The sequence below is a fragment of the Nesoenas mayeri genome (assembly GCF_963082525.1).
Source record: "Nesoenas mayeri genome assembly, chromosome: 10".
NCBI classification, from domain to species: Eukaryota; Metazoa; Chordata; class Aves; order Columbiformes; family Columbidae; genus Nesoenas; species Nesoenas mayeri.
Window position 1 is genome coordinate 14,446,188 of NC_137560.1, and position 25,428 is coordinate 14,471,615.

At 45.9% G+C, this 25,428-nt stretch overlaps 1 protein-coding gene across 1 annotated transcript in view; it reads left to right on the forward strand.

Annotated features, from left to right (window-relative positions):
• The first annotated feature begins 434 nt into the window (after positions 1–434).
• Positions 435–25,428, forward strand: part of FOXP1 (forkhead box P1) — a 379,050-nt gene continuing 354,056 nt past the window's right edge. The window contains exon 1 of the mRNA XM_080350553.1: positions 435–497. The gene's annotated coding sequence lies outside the window, so the exon portion shown is untranslated. The remainder of the gene's footprint in view (positions 498–25,428) is intronic.

Here is a 25,428-nt window from a genome sequence, read left to right on the forward strand (position 1 = left end):
GGCCGGGGGAGGGCACGACGCTGCCCGGCCGGACCAGCTCCCGCCCGCGCAACCACCGCGCGGTCCGGCCGCTGCCAACGGAGCCCCACGGCCGCCGGTAGCTCGTTATCTGAGTTAAGGCCGTCGGTGATTTTAAACTTCCCGGTGCCGAGCGCCGGAGCCGCGGAGCTGGGGGCAGCCGGGGACCGGGCGGTCCTGATCGCTCCCGCTCGACCTATCTCCGCGGGCGCCTCCACAAGAAGCCGCGAGACCGCGGCCGCTCCGCGGGGCCGCTCCGCGCACCCACCGGGATGACGATCCGCGGCCCGGGCCGTGGCCAGGGCAGCCCCCGCGGGGCAGCGCCGCGCTCCGCTCGGTCCTCGGGTCGGTCACTCCCGCCAAGCGGCCGGTGCGCGCCGCTGCGCACCCGCGCAGTGTTTCTAAGCAGCGTTTCGCCAACAACGGCGTTGCGCTGCGAGGGGGAGCGCAGGCAGCGCCCGCCTCGCCGCTCCGCGCAGGTAAGGCGGGCTCCGCGGAAGGTCCTGTGAGGTCTCCCGCGGCCCCCAGCTACGCGGGCTTGACAGCCCCCAGCCCCCGCAGCATGGCGGGGCCGTGGGGAACGATTGCATAAAAGTTGCTCGGGGGGCGCGGGGCAGCCCCGGTCCGCCTGCCCCCGCGTTGAACTCTCTCCGGCGGCGCGCAGAAGCGCGCAGCACTGCGCAAGGCGCTCCGCGGCCACTTTCGCTTCCCCGCGGGCCTGCCCCGCCTTCCCCGACCCGCCCCCCCCCTCGGCTGTCCTCCGCGGAACTCCGCGCTGGCGGAGCTTCCACCTTTCATTCCCCCTCCGCGCCCCCCCCAACCGCGCTGTAATTTTTTTTTATTATTATTATTATTTTTCCCTTGCACCAAGCCTTGTTTACCCAGCAGGTGGATGTGACGTCAGAGACTGACAACAGCAAAAAATAACAACATCTCCCTCCGCGGGGGTGTCGCGGGCCGCCCCCGGCCCGCCCGCGCGGGCGGCGGCGCGGGGCTGCGCGGGGCGGGGAGGGGGCGCGGGGCGGCGCGGGGAGGGGGCGCGGCGGGGCGGCGTGCGGGGCCCCGCGGGCGCGGCGCCGAGCGGAGGGCTCTATTGTTATTTACCGAGCGGCGGAGCACGCCGCCGCGCCGCCCGGGCTCGGCGTGCCGGAGGGACGGGAGGGAGGGACGGGACGGAGAGGGAGCCCGCGCCGCTCCGCGCCGCCGCCCGCCCGCGCCGGGGCCGCGCCGTGCTGGGCAGCGGCAGGCCGAGTCCTGCGGGTGAGTCCGGCGCCCCCCGATACTTTCCCCGCTCCTCCGGCGCTGTTGCACTTTTCCCCCCGGCGGCCCCACGTGCCCGGCCCCCCCTCCTCCCCGACAGCCGCCGGCGTGGTAAGGGGGGGGTGGGGGGGTGCAGCGGTGCGCGGATGCGGACCCCCCCCTCCCCGGGCTGCGGAGCCGCTCGCACCCCCTGCCCGCCCACTTTGGAAACTTCATCCCCCCCCCCCGCCTCACTCTGCGCGCACCCTCCGCGGAGAGTAGGATGCAGCGCTTTCTCCCCTCCCCCCTCTTTCAATTTCCCCCACCCCCCGCACTTTCCTCGTGTTTTCTGCCGGGTTCCCCCCCGCGCCGCCGCGCAAGGGGCGCGCACGCCCCAACTTCAGCACTCGGGGCAAGAAGTTGCGGCGGGGCCGCGCCCCCCTCCTCCCCCCGCGCCGGGTCCGGCCGCTTCCCTCCCCCAGCACCTGTTGCAGCTTTCCGCTCGCGCAGTCCCTTCCGCAGGCGCGGAGGTCCGCGCCGCGTGTCCTCCCCCGCCCCGAGTCCTTGGGGCCAGCTGCGCCCATCCCCCCTCGAGGTTCTTTTTGAGACTAAGTGTTTGTATAAACATCCGCGCCTCCCCAGCCCGGCGCAACTTCTTCCTGCGCGGGTGCGGACCGCGCATCCCTCACGTGTCCCCCTCCTGCGCGTAGAGCCGCGGTGTGGAGCTTCGGGGCGGAGCTGGGGCTCTCTGCGCGCCGCGGAGCCCGGGAGGCCGCTGGCGCCCGGTAAGTAGGGCCGCGCCGCGCTGCGCCCCTCGCACCTGCCGCTCCGCGCAGCATCTCCTGCCCCGGGCAGCGACAGAGTGCGCGCTGCAGGCGGCGTCCGAGCGGCGTGTCCGCGCTTCTCTCCTCCCCCCACCCGCGGCTTTTTTTTTTTTGGTCTTTTTTCTTTTTTTTTTTTTTTTTTGGTCTTTTTTTTTTTCCTGGAAAAAAAAAGGCATCCAGCCGGGCGCGGGCTGGGCTGCGCGGGGAGCAGCGGCCGCCCCCTCCCCACCACCGCGCAACTATTAATTATCCGGCGGCCCCGGCGCGGAGAGCATCGCCGGGCTGGCTGCGGAGCGGCGCGATTTTAACGAGTCTTCTTTCTGCCACTTCGCTGTAATGATTTTAATTGCGTGGTTTTGCTTTGAGTGAACTAAGCCGAGTGAGATTACTACTTTTTTTCTTCCTCTTCTTTTTTTTCTTCCTCCTTTTCCCCCGGTTTCCCCCAAGGCTGGCAGCAGCAGCAGCAGCGCTCAGCCCTCCCGTACCTACCCGAGGTATCTGCCGCCTGCGAGCGCTCTCAGAGCCGCTTCTCTAGAGAAGCTGGAGACCAACTTCTGTGCTCAGAAGTTTAAGGTTTCATTTTTAGTAACTGTTCTTTGAGTGAGTAATGTATGTATACTGCTTGTAGCATGTCGTCTACACAATGTAGCCTGCTGATTTCTAGGGTGCTGGATGGTCATAAATATTAAAACAATTCTCTAAACTGTGTTTCCATATAGTTTTTCTAAACTTGCCTTTTATCTGCTTTGACCAAATGTTGATGTCACTAATGACAGCTTCTTAATTAGACAAAGTTTCAAGAATGTCGTCGAAGAAACTTGCTGCTTGTACTGTTAATCCACGGTTTTCTGTAATATTTCGGCAGTGGGAAAATAGGCGTTTCACTTGATTTAGTGTTATTTTTACCATTTCTGTTACTGCCGAGGAGCTCTTACTTTTTGCAAGTTTGAGAGAGCCTGAAATTATTCAAGTTCTCAGAGAAGCGAGTGTAAGCAAGGAGGTACTGTGCATCTCTGCAACTAGGTTTGGGGGAAGAAGGGGAAATCAAGGCTACAGGTTTCAATTTTTTCTTCTCTGAATCTTTTCCCCTGCACATTTTATGTGAACTATCTCACAACCATACTGAATGGACCAGGGCACTGGGGGAGGAAGCTCTTCACTAGTTACCATTCAAAAGGTGTCGGCTAAAATCTCATTGCAAAAAGGTATTGTAGCTTTAACATCTTGCATTGGCAGCATTCTTCCCCTTTAGTCTTTGGATTAGTCATTGTATGAGAGACAGAAAAAAAAAATCACTTTTTTTTTTTCTTTTTCTTTTTTTTTTTTTTTCCTGGAAAAAGTAAAGTAAACAGCCTCCAACAAGTGAACCTTGACAACCCAGATTAAGGAAGGCAGGAGAGATCAAACAAAGCTGCTGCTGGGCTGTTGTCAGGAGCTGCCTCACTGAAAGCTCTGGACTATTCGATCAGGCAGCGAGGCTATATGTTCACTTATGCAGAAATGGACCATTACAAATGCTGATCTTTGTTGTGAAACCAAAGGATAACTTTGAGAAAAATAACTACTATTTCAAACAAGGCTTTCTGTTGCTTACGATTTTGATTGCAAAGTTAGTTTTTTGTGCATGGGCTGAGTTATATTTTTTTAAGGTGATAGTGGTTTAGAGTTTTCTGCACTTTCAGAGAGACTTAGGATTTGATTTTATTTCTGCTGTCTGGAAGCACAGAGAAAAAGGCGTTTCAGTAGTGTAAGGTTGAATGTAAAAGTTCTATGGAGTTCAGCTTTCATTTCTGGATCTCTGAATTGTAAGGAAATGTGTATTTTTTTTCTCTGTGTGTACGTGCTGTGCAGATGCATAATAGAGGAGTTTGATTGTGATTAAGCCCTGTATGTTTTATGACTGTGTTCCTAGAGTTTAGAAAACTTGTGATATCTTTCCTTCAAACGTATTACCAGCCAGTTAGGGTGGCACCTTATTTTTGATATGCCAAGATTTTTTGCAAAGCTGCATATAACTTGTCTTCATGTCTGTATTAGAGACACTGTGTTGTTGTGTAGTTTTTTAGTGGAAATAGTAGTAAATAGTATTAACAGATACTTGATTTTACTTCAGTAAATGTTTAGGATTTAAGTATTAATCAGACATAACCAGTGAATTAGGTTATTTTTGTTGCTTGACACTTTCGTGTTTGTATTCAAACACTTGACTACAAAGTTTACAAATATGCCCCTTCTTTCTTTAAAGTATTCCAAACCTATTATAAAAAATCTGAGGAAAAGGCTGTTACCCTAATGTATATTAATCAGGAGGCAGACTAAGTGCACATCTACTGAAGAATTAAGAAATCCAAAACTTTTTCACATAAGTATTTCTTTAATTGGCAGTGCAAATCACACAATAAGTACTTTATACTTTTTATAAGGTAAGGTTTCATAACCATCCTGCATAACTTACTATAAAGCCTGTAGATTTTTATGGTGTATACTTTAATTAGACAATAAAAAGTATGTGTGTTAAACATGCACATGTATGCTATTAAGCCATTTTGGGTAATGTTTAATGTTATTTAACATCTATAAACATTTTCTGCTTAAATCAGTTCCACCAGTAATAGTAACACAGCTAGTTTTTGTACTGGTAAGAGAAGGAGCAGGAAAGTTGAGGAGAGAATTACACATTGGACTTCAGTGCAGCATATGTTGCAATATGTTTTTCTCTTGGACTGGATCACCTTTTTTTAAGAGCTAAAATTTGCATTATCATCCTTGGTGTGATATACTGTAAACATTTATAGTTCCAGAATTATTCCTGTTTCACAACGTGGTAAAAATTAGGAAAAAGGCTGGTAGTAAAGAGGCAAATTTGTGGAATGCAGCTTAGCATTTAGTATTTGTACTGCTTGTGGTCATTTATGTTGAGAGATTGAACCGGATAATGTAATACCTTTTGTGAAATATCTGTTGAGCATGTATTTGTATATCAAATAACATATGCACACACATATGTAGGATATGTATATAAAATACAGTTATTTCTGCAAGGCTGTCCAGTTATTTATAGGGCGTAATGATACTTCTGTCATCTTAAATTTTCTCCGAGAAGCTTTAATAAATTTAAATAGATTATATGCTGTCAGAAAATAGTATAAATTTTGTTTACGATTCACTTGCTTTAAGGTACTTAGACTAAAGAAGCTCATTTAACCCCAAGACTGAGTAGCATTAAGTGGAGAGAGGAGTCTGCTGAAGAGCTGCTACTGCCCTTTGCTCTTGTGATAATCTTAAATTACTACAATTTAATTACAACTTCAAGGCACTGAGCTGAAATATTTCTATGCAGTTGAGACAGGGCTGGAGAAGATGTAGTGAGATTTTAGCAGGTAGCTGGATTTCTCTTCGGAGACACGGCGTTTGTTCAGGCCTTCCCTGCCTTTCGGAGCGCAAGCATCCCCGGTGCGCACGGACACAGCGCCCGGGGGGAGCTTTGCCGGGGGTTTCCCACCTCGGGGGGCACAGGATCAGGCCCTGCTGAAGTCAGGCAGCTTGGCTGCACAGGCTTTTGTTTGCTGTTTGTATTTAAGCTTACATTTGAATTAAACAGCACATCGTAGTTATTCCTCATATGAGTCTTGCTACCCAGTAGCTTCCCGGAGCTTTTCCCTGCGAGTCTCTGCTGGGGAGGCAGGGTGGGAAGGGTCCGAGGGCGAAGACTGTGGGGGGTGATCAGGAGCATGGGTGGCACCCTGCTTTGAGAACACAGCCTCCTAGCTTGTGGCTATGGCACGGTCCCCATGTCCCCAAAGGTGAGCTCAGGGTACAATCAGGCGCCCTGGCTGTGCAGGGCGAGATCCAGGGCACGCTGGCATCAGCTGGGGCTTCTGCTGATGTCCCTGCCTTTGGGTTTGGCTTTTGGTCGGTGTCACTAACTCGTATCACTGAAACTTTTTCTTTTTTTTGCTCCCCCTACGTATACTAGCATGTTTTCACACCCAGTGAGCGGTTCAGTGGAGACAGGAGCCAGAAAGCGTTCGCTAAGTGGAATTTATAACCGTTGTGCACTAGAGATCAGCAGCATCTTTGCGACTGTTCTTAGAGGTCCTGGCAACCAAACTTTGCTGAAATGCTTAGAAAGGTATGGCTGGGCTTGGAGTCCTTGACTTCACGCCATTGAGGACACACGTAAGTGCTCGGCGGCACTAAAGCACAGTGGTTTTTAAATCATGAGCCTGCTTTTTTTTTTTGCGTTGGCCGAATCCTTGTAAAATGTCTCATTGCAATAAGAAATAAGATCTTGTGTTTGCTAGAACTGCTTGCTTTTGCACTGACAAAAACGCTGCTCGCAGCTCGCTGTTCTCAACTCCCGTGCCGGCTGATTCCCGCAGCTCGCAGCGTATGGGGAATTGCAGCTACCGTAGGTAACAAGGTGATGCCAATGTATATAGAGGAAAAAAAGTAGGTTGGAATAAATCATGCAGTCATTAGAGGAAAAACTCAATTGTGGGAACTCTGTAGTCTTTTAATTAAAAAAAAAAAAAAATCTATATTTTGGGCTGTAGAGGAATCAGTTGTTCTATTTTTAGGAGATCAGATATTTGTTGGTTGGGATGTCTGGAGTGTTTTAACGTGTGCTCTTTTTTTCTTACTTCAGCATTGGAGCTACCAAGTCAGGGAAGCCGCTGGCTCTGTTTGCGTGCAGGCTTCTTTACAAATGTGCTCTAGGGTTTTGTCTTTCTATTCTCCTGGCACCGATCTCTTCCATGAATGCAGGTGAACAGACTTAAGTCTAATGGCTGTTTCTATGTGGCAAGTATCCTGAATAATCTTAATAACTTTGTGTTCAGAGCCATTCTGAAAATGAAGATAGTGTTCTATGGAAAATGAGCAAAGAGAAGAGCATGGGCAAAATCAATTTCTCTCCAAGAAGCATCTGGTACCTGAGGAGGACTAAATAATTTTTCTCCCCTTGTTGACCCTCCCTGTGCTGTTTTTAAAATGTCTCCATTTTGGTGCCTTGAAATTGCAATTAAGTTGTAGTAATTTAAGATTATTGCAAGAGTGCAAAGGGCAGTAGAAGCTCTTTAGAAGTCTCATCTCAACACTTAATGCTACTCAGTCAGGGGGTTAAATGAGTTTCCTCAATGTGAGTACTTAAAGTAACTAAATCGTAAACAAAATTTATACTATATTCTGACAACTAATAATCTATTTAAATTACATTAAAGTATGTGTGCGAAAATTTAATTAAAGACAGAAATACTGTCAAGCCCTGTAAGTATCTTGACAGATCTACTGAAATGGAACCCGTATCGTAAAATATTTACATATATGTGATAGGCTACAGTTTCTGGGAGTGCTATTCTGAAACTAATTGTGGGCTTTTTTCTTCCCAGTTTCCCATTCAGTTGCAATGGTCTCAGAAAGCAACACAAATAAATACCCAGAGCATTTTATTTGGATGATTCTCCAGTGTACTGTTTACTGCTAATCGCTCTCTCTGTACAACACTTGTCACTGTCGTCTGTTTATTAGAAGCGTCTATTTCCTCACTAAGTTAGTTTAGTACTGCTGTTAATTGGGAATTACACTGAGAACGCGGGCTCCCTGTGCAGCGGGGTGATGTTGTGTAGTGTTTGCGGTCCTGAATGTGCAGTCTGTAAATCAACTTTCTTCTGGATGTCTGGCCCAGAGCATGGTGCTGCAGGCTCTCTTGCATTGTTGTGACTGTTAATTGATTTTTTCAGGTAGAAGGTGCTTAGGACCTTTTTTTTTTTTTCATATTTTTGTAATATATATGGAAGTGTTTCCTGCAGTGCTGGTATGTTCATTTGCTGCTCAGGACCCCAACTGCAGCGCATCTCCTTTGTGGTACCTGGTCCAGGCTGCTTTCAAGATGACGAACGTTTTGCCCTGGATGAAACTGGTTTTGGCTGAAATTTAACAAGGACCAAAGTTGGGCTGGAAACCCACCCACTGGGATTCTGCATGTGGCCAAAGGTTTTGCTGGGAAGGTGCAGGATGAGCCGTGCTTTCTCATCTGCAGATCATGGGTCAGGGCAAACTCCCAGCTTTCCTTGTCAGGGATGTCCTGGAGCTGCAGGGTTGCGGGAAGAAGATGAGGATTTGGGCATGGAGAGAAGGATGCGATGGGAGCGTGGTGCTGGGGAGCTGAGCACCGACAGTCCGACAGAAGGTGGCACAGTTCGGCAGGTTGGCTGGAGCCTCTAACAGCATCGTTAGTTTTCCCCTCTTCGCCAGACATTTCCTTTCATGTTGAATCCAAGTTTTAGCTGTGCTTCCCGATCAGTCTTGTCATCTTGTTGCTAACAATTAGGGTCAAGTGTCTTTCCTTGGGCTCTCCGCAGTCTTCATGTTGGTGTCCCTCCCCCAGCTCCTAGCCTAAGCTGTTTGTTCATTAATTAGTAGATCGGACATATTAACACATCAGTAAACCAGAGGAGTCAGACTTCCCAAGGCACCTCGGGAAACCCTCTCTGGTTTTATGTGACTGGACATGCACTATTGCTGATTTAGATAGCGGAGCCGATGATGCCAAAGTGTTGTTAAGAGAGAGATAAATAGAGAGAGCCCAGCAGTAAGCAGAATGTCATGTCTCTATTAAAAAGCTTGTGATAAAGGAAGATAAAATGGTGAGAGGGGATTGCTGGTGTGTTCAGAGCAGCCGCTAAACATCTGATCACAAAAATCGATGCTGAATTCCCCTTCCTTCAAAACACTTGCTCGCAGAATTAATGTCTGAGCCCGAGTTTGATTGCAGCAAGCAGTGGAGCCCTGAAAGGACTTTTGTTCTTGCCAAAAAGGCGGCCGGGGGTTCTCAGGGATTCAGGAGCTGTCTGAGCCGGGATTCAAACCTCCCTCCCCAGTTCCCTTTGAAGTGGCTGCCCCTCTTCTGCAGCAACGCGGTGTTCCCGGGACGCTGATGAAGTTGTTCCAGGGCTCGTTGCTCTGTGCTGCCTCGTACCTCGATTTCCTCGGCGCTGTGGACACCTGCGTTTCTGTTGGTTCCTGTCTGGAGGTTGATCCTTGACTTCACAGCAGAGTAACAGCCATGTGGATTTTTATATACTTGAATCTTTTCCTCAGCTGGGTGCAGAAGCTGCTCTGCAGAAGTGAAAAATGTAACTGATTATAAAGAAATGAGTGGTCGCAGCAGATGAGGGGGGAGCAGTATTAATTTTACTGGTTCTGTAATGAAACATGCGGTAAAATGTTAAATCATCTCAGCCTTGTTTGCTGAAAGGATGTTAATCATTCCATTAAGAAGGATTAAGTAATTAACTGATCTTTCTGTAGGAACCAGTGTCAGTTTTAAAAAGCATCTTCCCGGTGTTGCACAGGGAATGCGAAGTTTGTTTTTCCTTCTGCTTACCAGAGAGCTGGGAGGTGAGTGTGAGTGGGACACCTCTTCCCGAGAAACTTCTGGGAATGCCAAGGTAGCAGAAATAGGGGTTATTTTGCAACTAAAGTGTGCTACTCTAATAGTCTTTTGATTGCAAGGGTGTCTTTTGTGACGTGGGTCAGCTGGGCCTGTTGCAAGCCTTATTTCAGGAGCAGTCTGTTTGGGATTAAGAAGTTAAAACCTTGAAGTGTTCATCTGTGTGCCTTTTTTTTTTTTCTTTTTTAATAATAGCTTTTATGTTGTAATAGTCAGCTTGCTGATAGTACGTCATGAACTCTTATCTTCCGTGAGCCTCGTGACAAATTTTTGTTAGCCCGTCAGGCAGCTTTTAGCTCATCCAGCCCAGTTCCCACGTTTTATAGTTGTGCTGGAAAGAAAAAATTCAATTAAAATCAGTGGTGTAAATCCTCCTTTCCTCCTGTGGCAGAAATCCTCTTAAAAGCAGGGGCAGTGTAGGGGACATGGGACATCACGGAGCAGCTCCCAGCGTTGGGCTGTTTGGAGGATGTTGAAGCTGGGTTCTACCAGAACCAGCCAGGTCTGGGGAAGAATGCAGTCAGCAAAACTTTACATGTGTTGATGCTCAGTAAGGTCAAAAGTGCATTTTGGAGAGGGTGCAGATGAAGGAGCAGGTGGGCAAAGGAGAACAATGATAATATTTTTCATTGTTTCAGTTTTGAAGGATCAGGTTGAAGCCCCCGGACGGGGAGTGGTACCAGGGCTGGGGAAGCATCTGTGTTGGCGCTGCTGCATCCTGTGCTCCCGCGCTCGCTGCCTCTCTGCCAGGGCTCGATCCATTCTTTTGCCTTGACAGAGATCGTGGAATTTGGCATTAAACTCATCAAATTGCTGCTGTTTCTTACATAATGGTCCCACCTTCTAATATCATGGTTAGTGCTAGTGAAACTATACCCAAACTGAAATTTTCTATGAGTGATATGAATTTTGCCTGGCAAATAGCATAATACAGCGGCACCAAGTGTATTAGTATTGATACTTTTTGCTTTCATAACTGCTCTACTCAAATTGGGCTCCTTCAGATAGTATCATGCAAACTCTGTTGATCAGTGTACTGTAACTTATCCCTCCCCCTCGGATGAATTTCATAAGTAGGTATATTTCCATGTATAATATATGACAGCTAGATTTTGCTTCAGTTATGTGGCCTAAACCCCAGATTCCTGTGCTGAAATCATGGGAGATTCCTTGGGTGGACTCTGTTTTTTTTTTTAAAAAAAAAAGGTCCATTTGGCTCAGAGAATAAAATCTTTGAATATTCATGTGTGTAACATATAATAAGAATCTATCTGGATCTTTGTATGGAACATCATAACTTATATCTACCTTGGCAGATTTAGAAAGATTTTTCCTAGTAAGTTTTACAATAATAATAATATAAACACTCATGTGTTAACTTTAGTAATTTACTTAAATCAGGGAGTTGTCAGGTGCCCCATCCTGTTCTGGTTATTGCATGGGTGCTGGGAAAAGGAGGCTCTGAAATAGCTTGTAGGAAATAATTTTTGTTAGTTTTAAATGACGTGCCTGTGCATCGATGTTCAGATAATGTATATTCAGTTTTTAAAGCTGCTGAGTTGTGCATTTGGAAAAGTGAAAATGTATGTTTCTGTGATAAATTACTCGATACTTAAAAGGCTTTGAAAGAGGAATGTCCAAAGTATGCAGTGTAATTATTGTTTGCCTAAGTATTTCAAAGTTATTCTCTGGCTATCGCATCTGAGTTTTCTGAAGGCCAGTGATGTAGGGAATGAGGGTCTTATTCAGGAAACCTTTCTGATCCGTCATTTCAGTTACAGGATTTAACTGAGAACGGGAGAAGCTAATTTTGGTATATTTTAGCTGATGTTGTACTGTATACATTTGTTCTGATTTTTTTTGTCTTCGCTCGTATAAAAGCAGTATCTGCAGCATTCAAAAACCACACTTTTGTGAAAGCTGAAATGGAACATTACCTGTGAATTAAACTAAAATATCTTGAGCCTACCCAGAATATTCCTAGCATTAAAGAGTTGGAGAAGACTAGGTATTTTGTATTTATTTTTCATATTGGCTGGAATATGGTCTTTCTGGAACAGGGTCCTTGGACGGTTGAAAGGGAAACCTGATTTTTCAGCGAGCACTTTATGTTTGCTGAGGAATTCTGGTTGCGCAGAAGCGTGTTGCATGGGAATGGAAATGTATTAAATAGGATTTTTAGGGATTATAATAGATGCCATTAGATAGAGGCATGCTCATAGAGATGTAAACTAGTAAATCTCAACAAACTGAAAAATAGTAGCTATAGGCGTCTGGCTCTGTTATCAAACTTGCTGCATAAGCCAGAGTTTATGCACTGTGATAATGCTAATGACCAACAGAGCCAATGATGCATGACTGGAGGAAATCAGTGGTATAATCAGAGAAAGTTATCAGGTTTTTGTCATTAAATATTAGTGATAAATAATACACTTCATTTTTAGTAGATAGGACGTATTTAATTCTGATGTGGAGAGTTTCAATTTAATTAGGGGCATTGCTGAGGAAAATTACAATCTTTTGTAATTTAAAGGGAAAAATAAAAATGCATTTGTTTCAGCATAACCTCCCAGCAGCTGCCGTCCACTGCTGTTTGTCTTCACTGGTGTCTGCATCTCTGCAGCTGGTTGAGGTGGCTGTTTACAGCAGCGTGTTTCATCTAAGTTATTAGTTTGTGCAACACAGAACTAATTACACAAGTCCAGAATAAAAGGGTTTCTGTTTAGTATAAACTAGGCATCATCTTTCATTTTCTGCTTAAAAATGTGAATATTGCTGCAAATCTAAACTGTGTGCGCTGTGCAGTGGTTTCCTTAGAAAACAGCCTGCCTGTCCAGGCAGTAACAGGAGGGAAGGGACGAGGACAAAAGATACAGATAAATTACATCTCTTTTTGCAAGTTATCTTTTAAGTCAGTGGGAGAGCAAGGAACAGAAGTATAGCTGAAGATGAAGTAAGAGGGATATTAATAGTCTCTATAAAGGACAATTTGCACCAGGGAAAAAAAAAAATCTTGCTGGCTTTTTTTAGTGAAACAGGCTAACACTCAGTGTAAATCTGTGTCATTAGCTGAAGCAGTGCGTGATTTTTAGAGCATCACTTTTCCTCTTGTGAGCCTTTGCCTGCAGAGGTTCATCCCCAGGGCCAGAGGCAGATGCGGCTCAGTATCTTCCTTGGGGGAACTTCGCTTGCCAGCTGCAGGACTGTCAGCTTGTGGCCCTGTTTAAGCAGATATCGCCAGTTTTGCCCAGCGAGTGACTTTGTAACGTGGCCAGGATCTTCCCACCACCTCTCAGAGTCGTGCTCGAACACAGAATCTCAGCTCGCGCTTCCAGAATTAGATGGCACAGTGAGTAAACACAGCGCGCTTGCCAGTTCTCACATCCTCTTTTGCAGCGAGTATTGCAGCAAATCCTGCAGGTTTGACTCATCTCCGAAGTTCTTCGCTGATTTAAAGCAGATCTCGTCTGGCTTTTGAGAAAGAGCTGGAAGTCTCACCACAGCTCCTGAGCTCACTGTCCTTCTGCACATGAACGCAGGGTGCTTGGGTTGGCCTCCGCACAAACTTGGGCAGCTCTGAGGAACTTTAGCTGGAGTATGTGCATGTGTCTAAGGGTAAAATTTGGCCTGCAGTCATCCTTTATTGAAAGCTTTATGAAATACTTGGTTCTCTCTATGCACAAATATTTGCATTCTGGTGGGAAGTATTTTTCCCCTCCATTTCTTTGGTGTCTTATTGTTGTTGTTGTTGTTGTTTAAATGTCTTCTGCTCTGTGTTGTAAGCACAAGGAGGGGGCGGAAGATATTTTACATAATGCCCTGTCAGTTAAAAAATAGTCACATTTTCAACTGGTATTTCTCATAGGTCTGAAAGTAAAAAAAAAAAATGCCCGCCTGTATTAGAAGCACTGTCTCCTGGCCTGATTGCAGTGAGCCGTCCAGGGTAGGATGGGGATTCTGCTTAATTCAGTGGGGTAGGTTGGAAGGGGAAGGGCATACAGAGCAGAAAACTTTTCTGGGTAAATAAAAGTAGTGACAGGTACAGCCCCCGTTTTAAGAACAGCCTGTCTTAGTGTTTCTGTTCATCGGTGTTGAATCACCTCCGCATGTCAACCTCTGCCAGGTGGATGCTCTCGGCAGGTTGAGGAGGAGGACACATTGCTCTGCAAGCGTGTTACAATGGTCCACACGTGTGCTGTGACTCAGGCGTGCTCGCAACTTCATGACAAGTATCAAATGAGAATTGTTTCCTTTTTTTCCTCTCTCAGATGAAGGCTGACGTTGCTTTCACAGACTGTTTGACAGCGTGCTTGGTGCTGTAGGGAATGAGGGCTCTGTTCATGTTGCAGTTAAGTGGATTTAGGAGGCAACTGCTGTGGGAACAGACCTTTCTGCTTGTTCCTGGCCTCTTCCCATCATGTCCCTGTGCATCAGCTGAATCCTCCTGATCAGAGGGTGAGACCATGTGGGAAACTAGACCGGCAGAAAACTGACTTCAGCAGCAAAACACATTTTCTGCCAGTTGAGCAACCTCATTGGACTCTTTGGAAGTCAGAGGAGGGACCAAGGGGGTCAGGGCCACCCCCTTGATAAATCTTTGGCCTCTTGGTTGGCTTTGCTGCAATGTGAAACCTGGGCAGAGGAGTCCTCCTGCCCATCTGCCTTGGACATGCTCCTGGCAGTGCTGGCTGGTGGGACCACTCTGCCAAAGCTAATGCAAGTGTGGGTTTTCTTTCCATTGTTAAGGCAATGGTGCTCCCTTGGTGCCCGGTACTAAAGTTGTTAACATGCACATAGTGAAAAGCCCAGCATCATGTTTTCTTTGGGTTTTTTCTTTCCTGTTAGCAGTAGATGATGAGCTGGTCCAGAGGCTGGGTATTTTTGATAAGGGCACTGAGAGATATCCAGATTACTAGCTGCTGTTGTTTCTTCTTGTTTTTGTAACACTTATCTGTGCAATAAGCAAATACAGCTGCACATAAAACTCAGATAAAACTGTGTCCATCCTGCTAGCTAACTTTTGGGTTAAAGAACAGAAGCTGATGAGGAAATAGATAGCCAGGGCTCATTGACATCACGTGAGTTTACACCAAAAAGGGTCTGACCCATAGCCTCTGTTGGCTCAGTGTTGTGCAGAATGTATGTGTTGGGTGTGTGGAGGTGGCCAGGGACCACGTCTGCGGTGCAGGGACAGCCATGCGCAGAGCCGGCCGGGCTGCCTGCGAGCCCAGCTGTCGGCATGGACAGTCGTTAGCATGGCACAGGGCTTGTTTGGGCTTATATTGGGGGTTCAAGTAAAGCTTTAAATGCGGTTTATGCCTTTATTGCTTCTGAAATGGGTGCAGGTGCGTGTTAGCAGGAAGTGAAAGTGGAGGAGCCCTTAGGGAGCATCGCTCCAGCTGTGCCAAGCAGGTACAGCCTACGAGTGTTATCACCTCACTGATAACCTGGCATGGTGTCGGCATTCACATGTGTCATGGGGATTACGGGGGTGAAGTCTTGCCACAGTTTGGCAGGGACCTCGTTCCTCTACCAGGCGGTGCGGGCAGGTTGTGTTGCTTGGGGTCAGTTTACCTCTATGCATGGTGGCATCTTCTTGTCCCCGAGAACTCAGCTTGCAGTGGGAAGGGACCGGTAGAGTGCTTTGGGAGGGGTGAGCACCAGAGAGCAGTATTGCAGGACTTCCCTGACTCTCTCCAAGCCTTGCTGCCTAACCAACATCTGCTGATAAGGTGAGGCCGGTCCATGCCCTGAGCGTTTTACTTCAGAGCCCGAGGATCATTTTGGGGAAGGTCGAAAGAGGAAAGGCTGGATACCCACTGGATGGGGCTGCCCGCCACACATCTGGGGAAGCGAGACCCAGACCAGCACCCAGCTGCCCGCCCTGGGGCCTCGCTGGTGTTGCACAAAGTCGTCTGCTTTCTTCAGCTGACGGCTGGTTAACGGCTGGTTTTTGCATTGTCTTGTTGAGGAATTTGAATGTGTAGTCTGTGAAACGAGGCATCAAAGCATTAACCCTCGCTTTTAATTATTACTTTAATTTTTTAAAAGGAGTAGCAGTCAGAATAAAATACTTAGGAGGAATAAAATACTTATTATCCACCTTTTCTTCCTCCTTGGTTTGTGCCCAATTTGAGTTGCCAGGTCTCCTGAGGAGCGGTTGATGTGCAGGTGAGCAGAGCTGCAGTCCTGAACCGCTCCTGTCCTCACCCCCTCTCTTCACCAAGTGCTGAGGTTTCATATTCTGCATGTGCAATTATACATACTCCCAAATAACACCTCCTGTTAGGGTTATTTACTGTTTGTTCCTGTGTGTTAACACCACATCTGATTGGAGCCTTAATTGCTCTCTATCCTCCTATACTTTTCCCTCTCCCCCTAGACCAGTTGGAGGGTTGTTTGAAGGCAGAACCCAAGGCAGCACAATGCTGCCAGGGTATGGGCTCTCCCAGTTCCCAGGCTGCACACACAGCGAGGCCCTGGAAAAATGCCCCTCCGAGTCATTACAAATTAAGCATTGCAGACAGAAGCATAGATGAAGCTCTGTGAGAAGACCTACAGCTTGATCCAAGAATTATGTGATGTGCAAAGATGGAGAGAAAAGCAAACTTTGCATCCAAGACATGGAGGCTGTGGTGCTCCTGCCCTGGGGTGCTCTGGTGCAGCCATCTGAAGGCTGCTGAGGTCTCCACTGTCCCACTCATGCCACAGCCAGTACCTGTCGCTGTGGTGCCATAGCCAGGAAACCCCACACAAGGTGTAGTTGGTGAAGCGGTCTGTGGTTGTTAGCAGCTGAAGCTGGCTGTACAAACAACAAATTTCCCAGTAACTAGCAAGAAAATATTGTGGATCTGCAGGTATTCCCCGTAGCTGCATAAGCCATGTTTGTGACCATCAAGGTAAGTGAGATAAACCCCATTTTTCTCTAGTATAGCAGAACATCATTGTTCAGAAGTGAACTTACTTTTTCTCCACGTGCACCATATGTCACTGAATATATCTTTTGTGGGAGTGGGAATGTGCAGGAAGAACCTGAGATTTCAGAATGGCACAAATCAGTCTGAGGAGGAGAAATTATTATTAGAAGGCAAATGCAGAAATCGTATGTTCACATGGCTCGTTATCCAAACCCACTGTCATGGCGAAGAAATGGCAGGAGCCTCCATCAGCAGCCGGGATGTCCGATGGTAACAGTGGAGGGTATGTCTTCCAGTCTGCATTGAAATAAAAGAATTAGGCAGTGGTTGATTACCTCTTGGTTTTAAGTAAGTGTAGTATTGAGTGTAAATTAAAAACAACCTTGAAACTGCACAGATTCATAAAACTGTACACTGGGATTTTAAAAATTACCTCCATTGGAATCCTGGAAGCATCTGTTACATAATTAATGCACTTAAAAATATATTCTATTTATGATTAATCCAGGACTGCAGTGTGTGCTAGTTAAATGTCTGGATCCCAGGGTGCAATGCAAGGAAAGAAATGCAGTTGTAATCTATTTGATGGTTATAGGAAAGGACATTTGCTACAAATAAATACATTTTCCGTAGTCTTTTTATTTGTCAGGGCCAAGCTTATGTCTGTTGTGCTGAGTTTGTTGACTGGTAAATGTTTTGAGATTTATGCTGATAGTTCTGTAGATCTACTGGAAAAAATAACTCAAGAATAATTAGGGAGATTGACCATACAGTAATGTACCACACGTGTGACAGCGTTACTGAGTTGATGATCTTGGGTATGGTATGTGCAATTAAAAGTGCTAAGGCTTGGTACCATTTAAAAACTCTCCAAGATACACAAATGCCTTAGGAGACGCATGTTTCCCAAAGGATAACTTGCCAAAGTTCCTGGATGCCTTGGGTCCCCTCTCCAGAGACCTATTTCAGGCTGAGACCTCCTGGGTGAGAGTGGGCACAGCGAGCACAACTTGACAAACCTCAGCCTGCCCAGTTTTTTTTTCTAATCAGGAAGTTCTGAGGGCTCTGTAGCCTCATTTTTTGTAGGCTTTTGAGTTGGCATCCAGCCACCGGATCCTGGAACAGTTTCTGGCATTGCATTTCCTCTGACAGATTTTTCTCTCTGCCCGCTGTTTCTGTTCCCTGTTTTTTTTTTTTCTTCCCCCATCATCTGACCACTGTCTTGTTGGGTTGGTGAAGGATCGTGCTGTGTAAAACCCTCTTCTTCATTCTTATTTTCATTACTGTTTTGTAACGCCTGCAAGCTGTTATGGTTGGCCATTGCTCTGTTGTGTTCCAGGGTGGTGGTCCCATGGGTGGCCATGGGTCCTGCATTTCCCTGGCTGCCTTGGGCTGCCTGAGCAATCCAGCTGCAGTGGCAAGAGCCGCACAGTGCTGTGGAAGCCTGTAAAATGGTCCCTTTCCAAATGTTTATTTTTTGAAGTGAACAATCATGGCGTTTGTTGGCTCAGGAAGCATTTTGAGAAGGAGTGCTGCAGGTCTCATTGCACCTGGTCTGTCCTGTGTTGCTGCTGGATTATTAAAGGGGTTACCCATATTGAAACCATATGTCCTCTTCAGCGTACCTGCGTGCCCTGCCACCAGCAGCATGCTGAGATGTGGCACGGAGTGCAGGCTGACACCTCTGCCCGCTGGGCTCTGCCCAAGTGCCCTAGACCTGTAGTGGAGACACGATAGGGATGGGGAGGAGAAACAGTTGTCTCCCATTTGCCTTTGATGCCTCCATGACTGGCTGTGTGGCTTTTTGGCACTGTACCCAGTGTGGATGCTGGAGGCATGGTTGCAGGTTGCCCATTGCAGAGTACGGCACCCTGACTCTGCTCCAGGGTCGTCTCCCCAGGGCTGTCTGCATCACCAGTACTGCAACCGAATTACTAATGAACTCAGATTTCCACTTACTGATGGCTGTCTTAAATTGTTTCTGCACTTCAGAGTCCCTGATGTCCCTTCAAAAGGTAATGAGGGAGGAGCAAGCCTGGTTTTGTGAAAGACGGCGATGCTGTAGCCTTGTGGAGAAAACTCTTAGCCGTGGACTCTGCTCTTCGCTCCTCTTTGTCATTAATCTTGATGGAAATGTTACTTCTGACTTTTCCCACTGTATAATGTGAACCCTTGTTATCTTTGCGGTATAAAGGTGTGCTCAGCATGGGCTTTTCCTTCAGTCCTGAAGAGTGGTGGATGTTGAGATACAAGTGTGCCAGACTATTTGTATTTCTGCCAAATTTGGACCAAAAAAAAAATAGATTACTCTTGGTAACTTAATTTTCTGCAAACTAAGGAGGCCCAAAGAGAAATCCACGTCAAAAGCTCTTTGTTTCTTCCTTTTTTGTTTTGTTGGTTTTGTTTGTTTGTTCATTTTTTTAAACAAAGGATGTGTTCTATCTGTATTTCAGTGGTCCAGGGTTTCAGGCACTTTCTTTGATAGCGATTTGTGTGAAAGCAGTTGTGTCACACAGAAGGAAATGATAAAATCTTCGAGTTAAGCAAAGGATGAAGAGGGCAGTGGGTAGCATGAAATGGAGATGTGTTCAAATCTAATGAGCATTCCTACCAGCAGACCCCCATTCCTCTGCTCGATAGGGGCCAGGTTGGTGATGTTTGGTGAGTTTAATGGATTGGGGTAGGTGGCTGATAAAACACAAAGAATAAGATTTTAGGTAGAAGCAGAATCTGGTGACTACAGTAATGCAAGTTTATTTTTAGAACTCAATTGCATTTGAGTTGCTAGCATTAGAAAAACTTCTTAGCTCACATTATACTGCAAATTTCTTTAATTTATTTTTAAAGTGGAAATTTTGCAAGCTGACGTTTTGCAGCATGCGTAGTACGATTTGGCTGACAGCATTGTCTGGCAAAAGAAATAACCAAATTATTATTCAGTCATGGGTTTTTAACAGCCGCAAAGCAAGTGGATGTTAACTAAATGATGCAATTTATTCCCTTCCTGCTTATTGCCAGCTTGCCTACTACAGAGAGACTGCCAGCTTTAAATAAGTGGTACCCAGATGGTAGTCGCATGACGCCCACTTGGTTACAGAGCCTAAGCAGGGAATAACTCGGCAGCCACTACAAGCTGTGGGTCAATTGAGGGGGAATGCCTGTTGCTTCACAGTTTTGCATATGTAAATCTGTTAATGTTATGTCAGTATTGTGCGGTCTAAACACAAGCATTGCCTTTCTCTGGGGCCCAGATGAACTTGGATCGCCGCCCAGTTAATGAGGAGCCGAGTGCGGATCGGCAGTCAGAGGCTGCCGCCGCTTGCTTCCTTGCCGTGAACTCGCCGCATCCCGGATGCTCCGCTCCGGCAGCGGGGCCGGGGCTGGCGAGGCCGCTCGGATGGGCAGGGCGAACACCCCCTCTATTTTTAGCCCCGGCACGGAAGAGGGTTGGCTTGGCCCGGCTGACGTTTTCTTTCTGTCTGCCGTGCTCCTGCGCTCGCCTTCATCGGCTGCAGATGTGGCGCGCAGCCGCCGCCGAGGAGTCATGAACTGTGTCGTCTGCGCCCTGTAACAGCCAACATCTGCTGCGGCCGCCTGATGGAAGCGGCATGGAAACAATTTTGGGGAGAGTGCTGAAGTTTGGCCCTGCAGATGATTACTTTATATTAATTGCATCGAGATAGTTACCGTACAAGTTGGGTTTGAAGCTGATCCTGCCCCCCCCAACCCCCTTTTTATTATTGTTTTAAAAGCGGTAGTTAAAATTGCTTGACATGGGAATGCTTTTTATTGTTGATGATTTCTGGTTCTGAAAAGTTTATTACAATGGGTGAAAACAACAACCAAAAAAACTCATAAAAAGCTGGGGCTGTAATATGCTTAAAGGCTAAAAAAGTACCAATAGTGTTGATTTAACCAAAGAAAATGTTCCTGCAGGTATTGTAAATTTTATTTGCCAGATGAAAAGCATTAAGTGTGCTATTTTTCATGAAGGAAAAACATTCTGATTTTTAACCATTTTGTAAATGATATTAATGCTGTAATACAGTTTAAAAAGCCTGGGGCCTGTTCCAAAGCGCTCGCCCCGGCAGCAGGTCCCGTGGGGTTTGCCCGTGGGGCGCGGGTTGGGGGCCCTGCCTGGAGCGGGGTTGGGTGCAGGGACTCAGCAGACAGAAATTCGTCTTTTTTAGTCAGTGTGTTCTGTTGTTGCTTTATTTTCCTTTTTTTTTTTTCTTTTTTTGGAAGTTGCAAGCAAGCATTTTAAACGCAGCAAGAATAAAACTGAGGGAGAAAATAAGCCGCTTTGGAATGTAGTGGAAAGCTGAGATGCTTCAGTATTTTATCTTAATTTTGCTAATTATTTGTCATGGAGATCTGAGTTGATTCCCTGAGATTTCTTTTAAGCCTCTTAAGAGTAATTTTTTTGGTTAATGGTTATTTTCCTCCGCCTGATGTTCCCCAGCTACAGTGTTGTGGTGCTGCTTGCTGGCACAGCCGGGGAAATAAGCTCCAGGTTCAGAATACAGGCTGGGAAGGGGAAAAAGCAATGAGGAGGATCAAAGGGCCTGTGAGTGCCATAGGGATTGTGTGAAGGGTTTATAACGTAGAGGTGAGTCTGTCACCCTCATCACTTGAGCTGGGATGGGAATTTTTCCAGCAATTGTCCTTTTTGATGGGAAATTAGTTAGCAGTTGTTGAAGAGCCTGTAGCAAATTTTAATACGATAAAGGTAAATCAAGCTAGGCATTGGTTTATATGTGATTTTCAGTTCCCTATATTAACATGAGAACTATAGCTTACCCTACTGAAAACTTAATTAGGCAAACAGAATGCTATGTTAGCAGACACTTAGAAACCCAATGTGTTCAGGGCTAGATTCAAATAAGTTAATAAGAGTTATATTGGGTGTTTCTAATGGTGCTTTCCATTTTTTAAAATAAATGCTGTCTTTGGTAATAAGCCACCCACATCTTTTTGGGTAATAGTTTAACTGAAAGGCTTGATTGTGTCCATTTTGTCACAGAAGATCCCTTCTACTGTGTGGTACATTAATACAAATGACTGCATACCCCTTATATTTGGATGCCTGATGTAACGTCCCTAAAGGAGAAAACTGGGATGAGAGAAGGAAACAATCTGTTGTGGAGCACACTCAGAAGAGCCAACAGACACCAGCAGAACAAATCTTCAGAGTTAGTGTGGGTGTAGGGGTACGTGCATGTTTGTATGTAATGTATTTAAAATGCCAATAGCTTATGCCTTTTGAAAGCTCCAAATCATAGCTGTCATATTAGCTATACCATTTCCAAAAATAATGCCAGGAACAGACTGATACTGATTGTTCAGAAAAGCATCATTATTCTGTGATACTTTTTTGGGCTTCTAACATTCCCACTTAAAGCAGGTATTTCCATGCAGTGTGCCTCAAAAACTGTTTGCTGAAAGGATTTTGATTCCAAATTAAAGGTATTGTCTTAGTTTTTGTCCTTCTGGAAGACAGAATGACAAGGGGGGAGTAAAGGAACGTTCTTTTCTTTCTTACTCATTTCAGCAAATATATTTTTGGACAAAAGACATTAATGCAAAGCCTGCAAATTTAGGCTGCTGGTCAGAAGTTTGGGACTTTGTTATTCCATATGTGATGCTACACCATTTACTTCATGTCTATATGCTGCTGTCTACAATGTGGGAATAGGAAAAAGTTGCGGTGTTAAGAGGCTGCTGGAGGATTTACATAATGCTTGTGAAGTTCTGAGGTCATCTCATGTAGGGCTTTTTTGATAATAAAAAGAATCTGTCTTCAACCAGTATCAGCCTCAGAGCGAGGGCTCTGCTGGTGTGATGCAAGGGGTCTGTTTCTTGACATTGTGGGTTTTTTTTTTACCATTCTAGCTGAACCCCCCTGTTTTTTTGCCACCGAGCAGAATTGCCAATGGTAGCAGACTTTAAAACCTGTCTTGAACATTGCTCAAACAGCATTTATTTATTACGGTGTTGATACAGAGCATGGCATGTGTGTTTTCTTAACATTTATTTTAGGCTGATGCCTACATGTGTTGGGCCAGTAGAAGTATGTGTCTGTATTGGGTATGGCACCCTTTCTTTGGCAAAGAGAGGAGAGCCTGGTTACCCAGTAAGGATAGTCTTGCCAGAAAGTAAGTGGTATAGCAGTGTCAAAAAAGAAAAAAGAAGGAAAAAAAAAAGTGCATAAAACCACCCATCCCTACACAGTGTAAACATTCAGTGCTAAGAAGTGCTCAGTGTGGTGCTTGAGAGGTCCTTTCAAAGTGAAGAAGTTTGGGGGATTCCCTGAGAGAAGATCAGATAAGATAGTAAGTGGAGGATTCTGGCGGAAAAGTGGTTTGGAATTGCAAATCAGTGGTTTGCCCATAAGTGCTTTGGGTTGGCTGGGGTGTTTTCTGATCGTGTATATATAGAGAGAGAGAGTTGGGGTTTTTTTCCCCCCTAAAGATCTCAAGTAATTTTTCACCCCTGTCTTTAAACTCTCTCGAAAGAGTCCTGATTTTCAAAGGCTGAGGATGGTTGTTCACTCCGGAGCTCTGCAGGCTGATGTGAAATCACTGCTGTCTTGCTCAAGGCTCCTGATCTCTATCTCTGATAGAGCTTCTCGCTTTCAAATGCTTTAGAATAATTTGTTACTTTCTTGAACATTGTAGGAGGTTGAATAACTATGATTCCTACAGTATGTATGTATACATAGATATATGGATATATATATAAAAAGCAATGAAACTTGGACATGCTGGGTGTTAAGCAACTCGCCAAAAGCAATAGAAGGAACCAATGTCAGAACAGGACTTAAATTTATCTGTTGCTCACTAGTGATCCCACAGCTGGGCAGGATCCAGCTGAGCAAACTGTGAGGTGGTGACTGTTCTGTCTCTTCCCACACAATATACTTATATTGTAACATATATGTTAAAATATTTAGGGAGTTGGACCTATTTCATGTAATGACTGGAAGATGGTAGCTTTTAGTGCATCACTTAGATCAAACCCTCTAGACCTTCGGCAGTTCTTTCCTGATGTGAAATGTAAAGTCTTCATCTAAGAAAAAATATATTGTGTAAGTTTAATAAATCTACCAACACCTGGCTGCAGAGAAAGGTAAGCATGTTTGGGGGGGGCGTTGTTGTTCGCATCTGTTTGGAAGAAGCAGGAGCAGAGTGGCTGGGTGGTGCGGGGACGTGTCCGTCCGCACCGCTGCTGGTATGTGTGGCTGCAGGCACAGGCAGGTCCCAGCTTCGCGGGGGACTTGGCACTAGGCAGGTCACCACACCTCATGTCTATGAGAACCTTGTGTGATCCTTCTGACATGTTGCCGTCTTCAGCTTGTCTCTGAGTTGCAGTCCCTAGTCTGGTCCTCTGTGTCCTTGCACCTTCACTGCTCTGCCCTCACAGGAGAAATCATTTGAGCAAAGTTTGGGCTGTGCTTTCTGTCCTGGGTAGGAATTGAGCTGTTTTACAGACAGCTGTGGTACTTATGCCGCATCTTCAAATCACCTTCAATGCCTACTGTCCTCTTTCTGGTGGCCTAAAACCTACAGCTTCATTTTGATCCTTGAGGCAGTCAAGCTATCTCTCAAAGCACTGGCGCTCTCAAGACTGAAGATGCTGTTGGCATAACACAAGTATAATTACTGTCAGTATAATCAACAGGGATTACTGTATTGATTTTTTTTTTTTTTTTTTTTCCTTACCATGTTTAAGAAACCGGAAACTTGCATAGGAGTATGTAACTTGGTAGAGTTCCCCGTTGCTGCAAGCATCCTTCTGAGCTGGAGTTTGGCTTCCCCTGGACAATCTTGCATGCCATCAGTCTAGATCATGGATTCGGTGTTGCCAAGCCATAGGTGTAATTACAAGGAAAAGATGGCTTTGATCACACCGTTTTGTCCAGCAGGATTTCCGTAGCTGTGGCTGGTGAGAGCTGCGGGTGCATGGAGCAGAGGGAGGGAGCATCGGCACCAAGGAGCACGCTGTGAAACAGTGATAGTCCGCTGGAGCTTGGGAGATGGTTCTCTTGAATCCTCCCTCGATGCTAACTTCACTGCAGTTAAAAGCTGAAGAAGGTTTGGTCTCCCTGGTGATTTGGGTGAGGGTGGAAAAGGCTTTAATCTTTTTGGCTAGAGTCTGAAATGAAGGTATAATCTTGTTAGTGCACCTGGCAAAGAAACTTGTTTCTTACAGGTGTAGTTTTGTTTTTTGTCCTGTGTTCTCTTGCAAATGAGCATCCCTTTCTCTTTTCTTTTTTTTTTTTTACATACATATGTCTTCTTTTGGAAATTCTTTTTTTCCACCCAGGCATTTGCATTTCAAGTCTCTATCATGCAGATCCATTTTTCTCTTTAGACATGTGCCATGCTGACAGGCCCAAGGCTACAACTTGCTTATTATCTGTGAAGGCTTTCTCTTGCACTTTCACTTCGAGCAGGTGATACTTAGAGCTGGAGGTGAGGGGCTGTGCCGTGCTGCTGAGAGCCAAGACTCCAGGTTGCAAGTCAGACTAATCTGGATTTGGGAGTACCAGAAGGTTTTGTGTGTCTGAATGAAAGATGCTTGAAGAGACTTTTGAGCTTAATATCTGCCTTTATTTTCACTTATTGAAGTGCATGCATCTCAAGAGAAAGTTTAAATGTGTTCTGGCTTTTTTTTTTCCTATGATGGGCAAATATACAGAATAGCCCTGAACGTTACAGGAGTCCAGATGAGCAGAAGAGCCTAAAAATCATTGGCTATGCATGCACTGAAGTTGCATCAAAAGTTCTTTTTGAGAAAATGGCCTTTTTATTGAATCCTTGTGGCTCAGGCACTATGCCTTGCCATCTTCTAGACTGCCCCAGGAGCATGTTTGTTAACTCCCACTGTCTTCTGCATTAGCATTAGCTTTTGTGCTCCATTTAGGTTTTCTTTAAAGCATTACATAAACAACTATCATGTAAATACAGGCATTTGT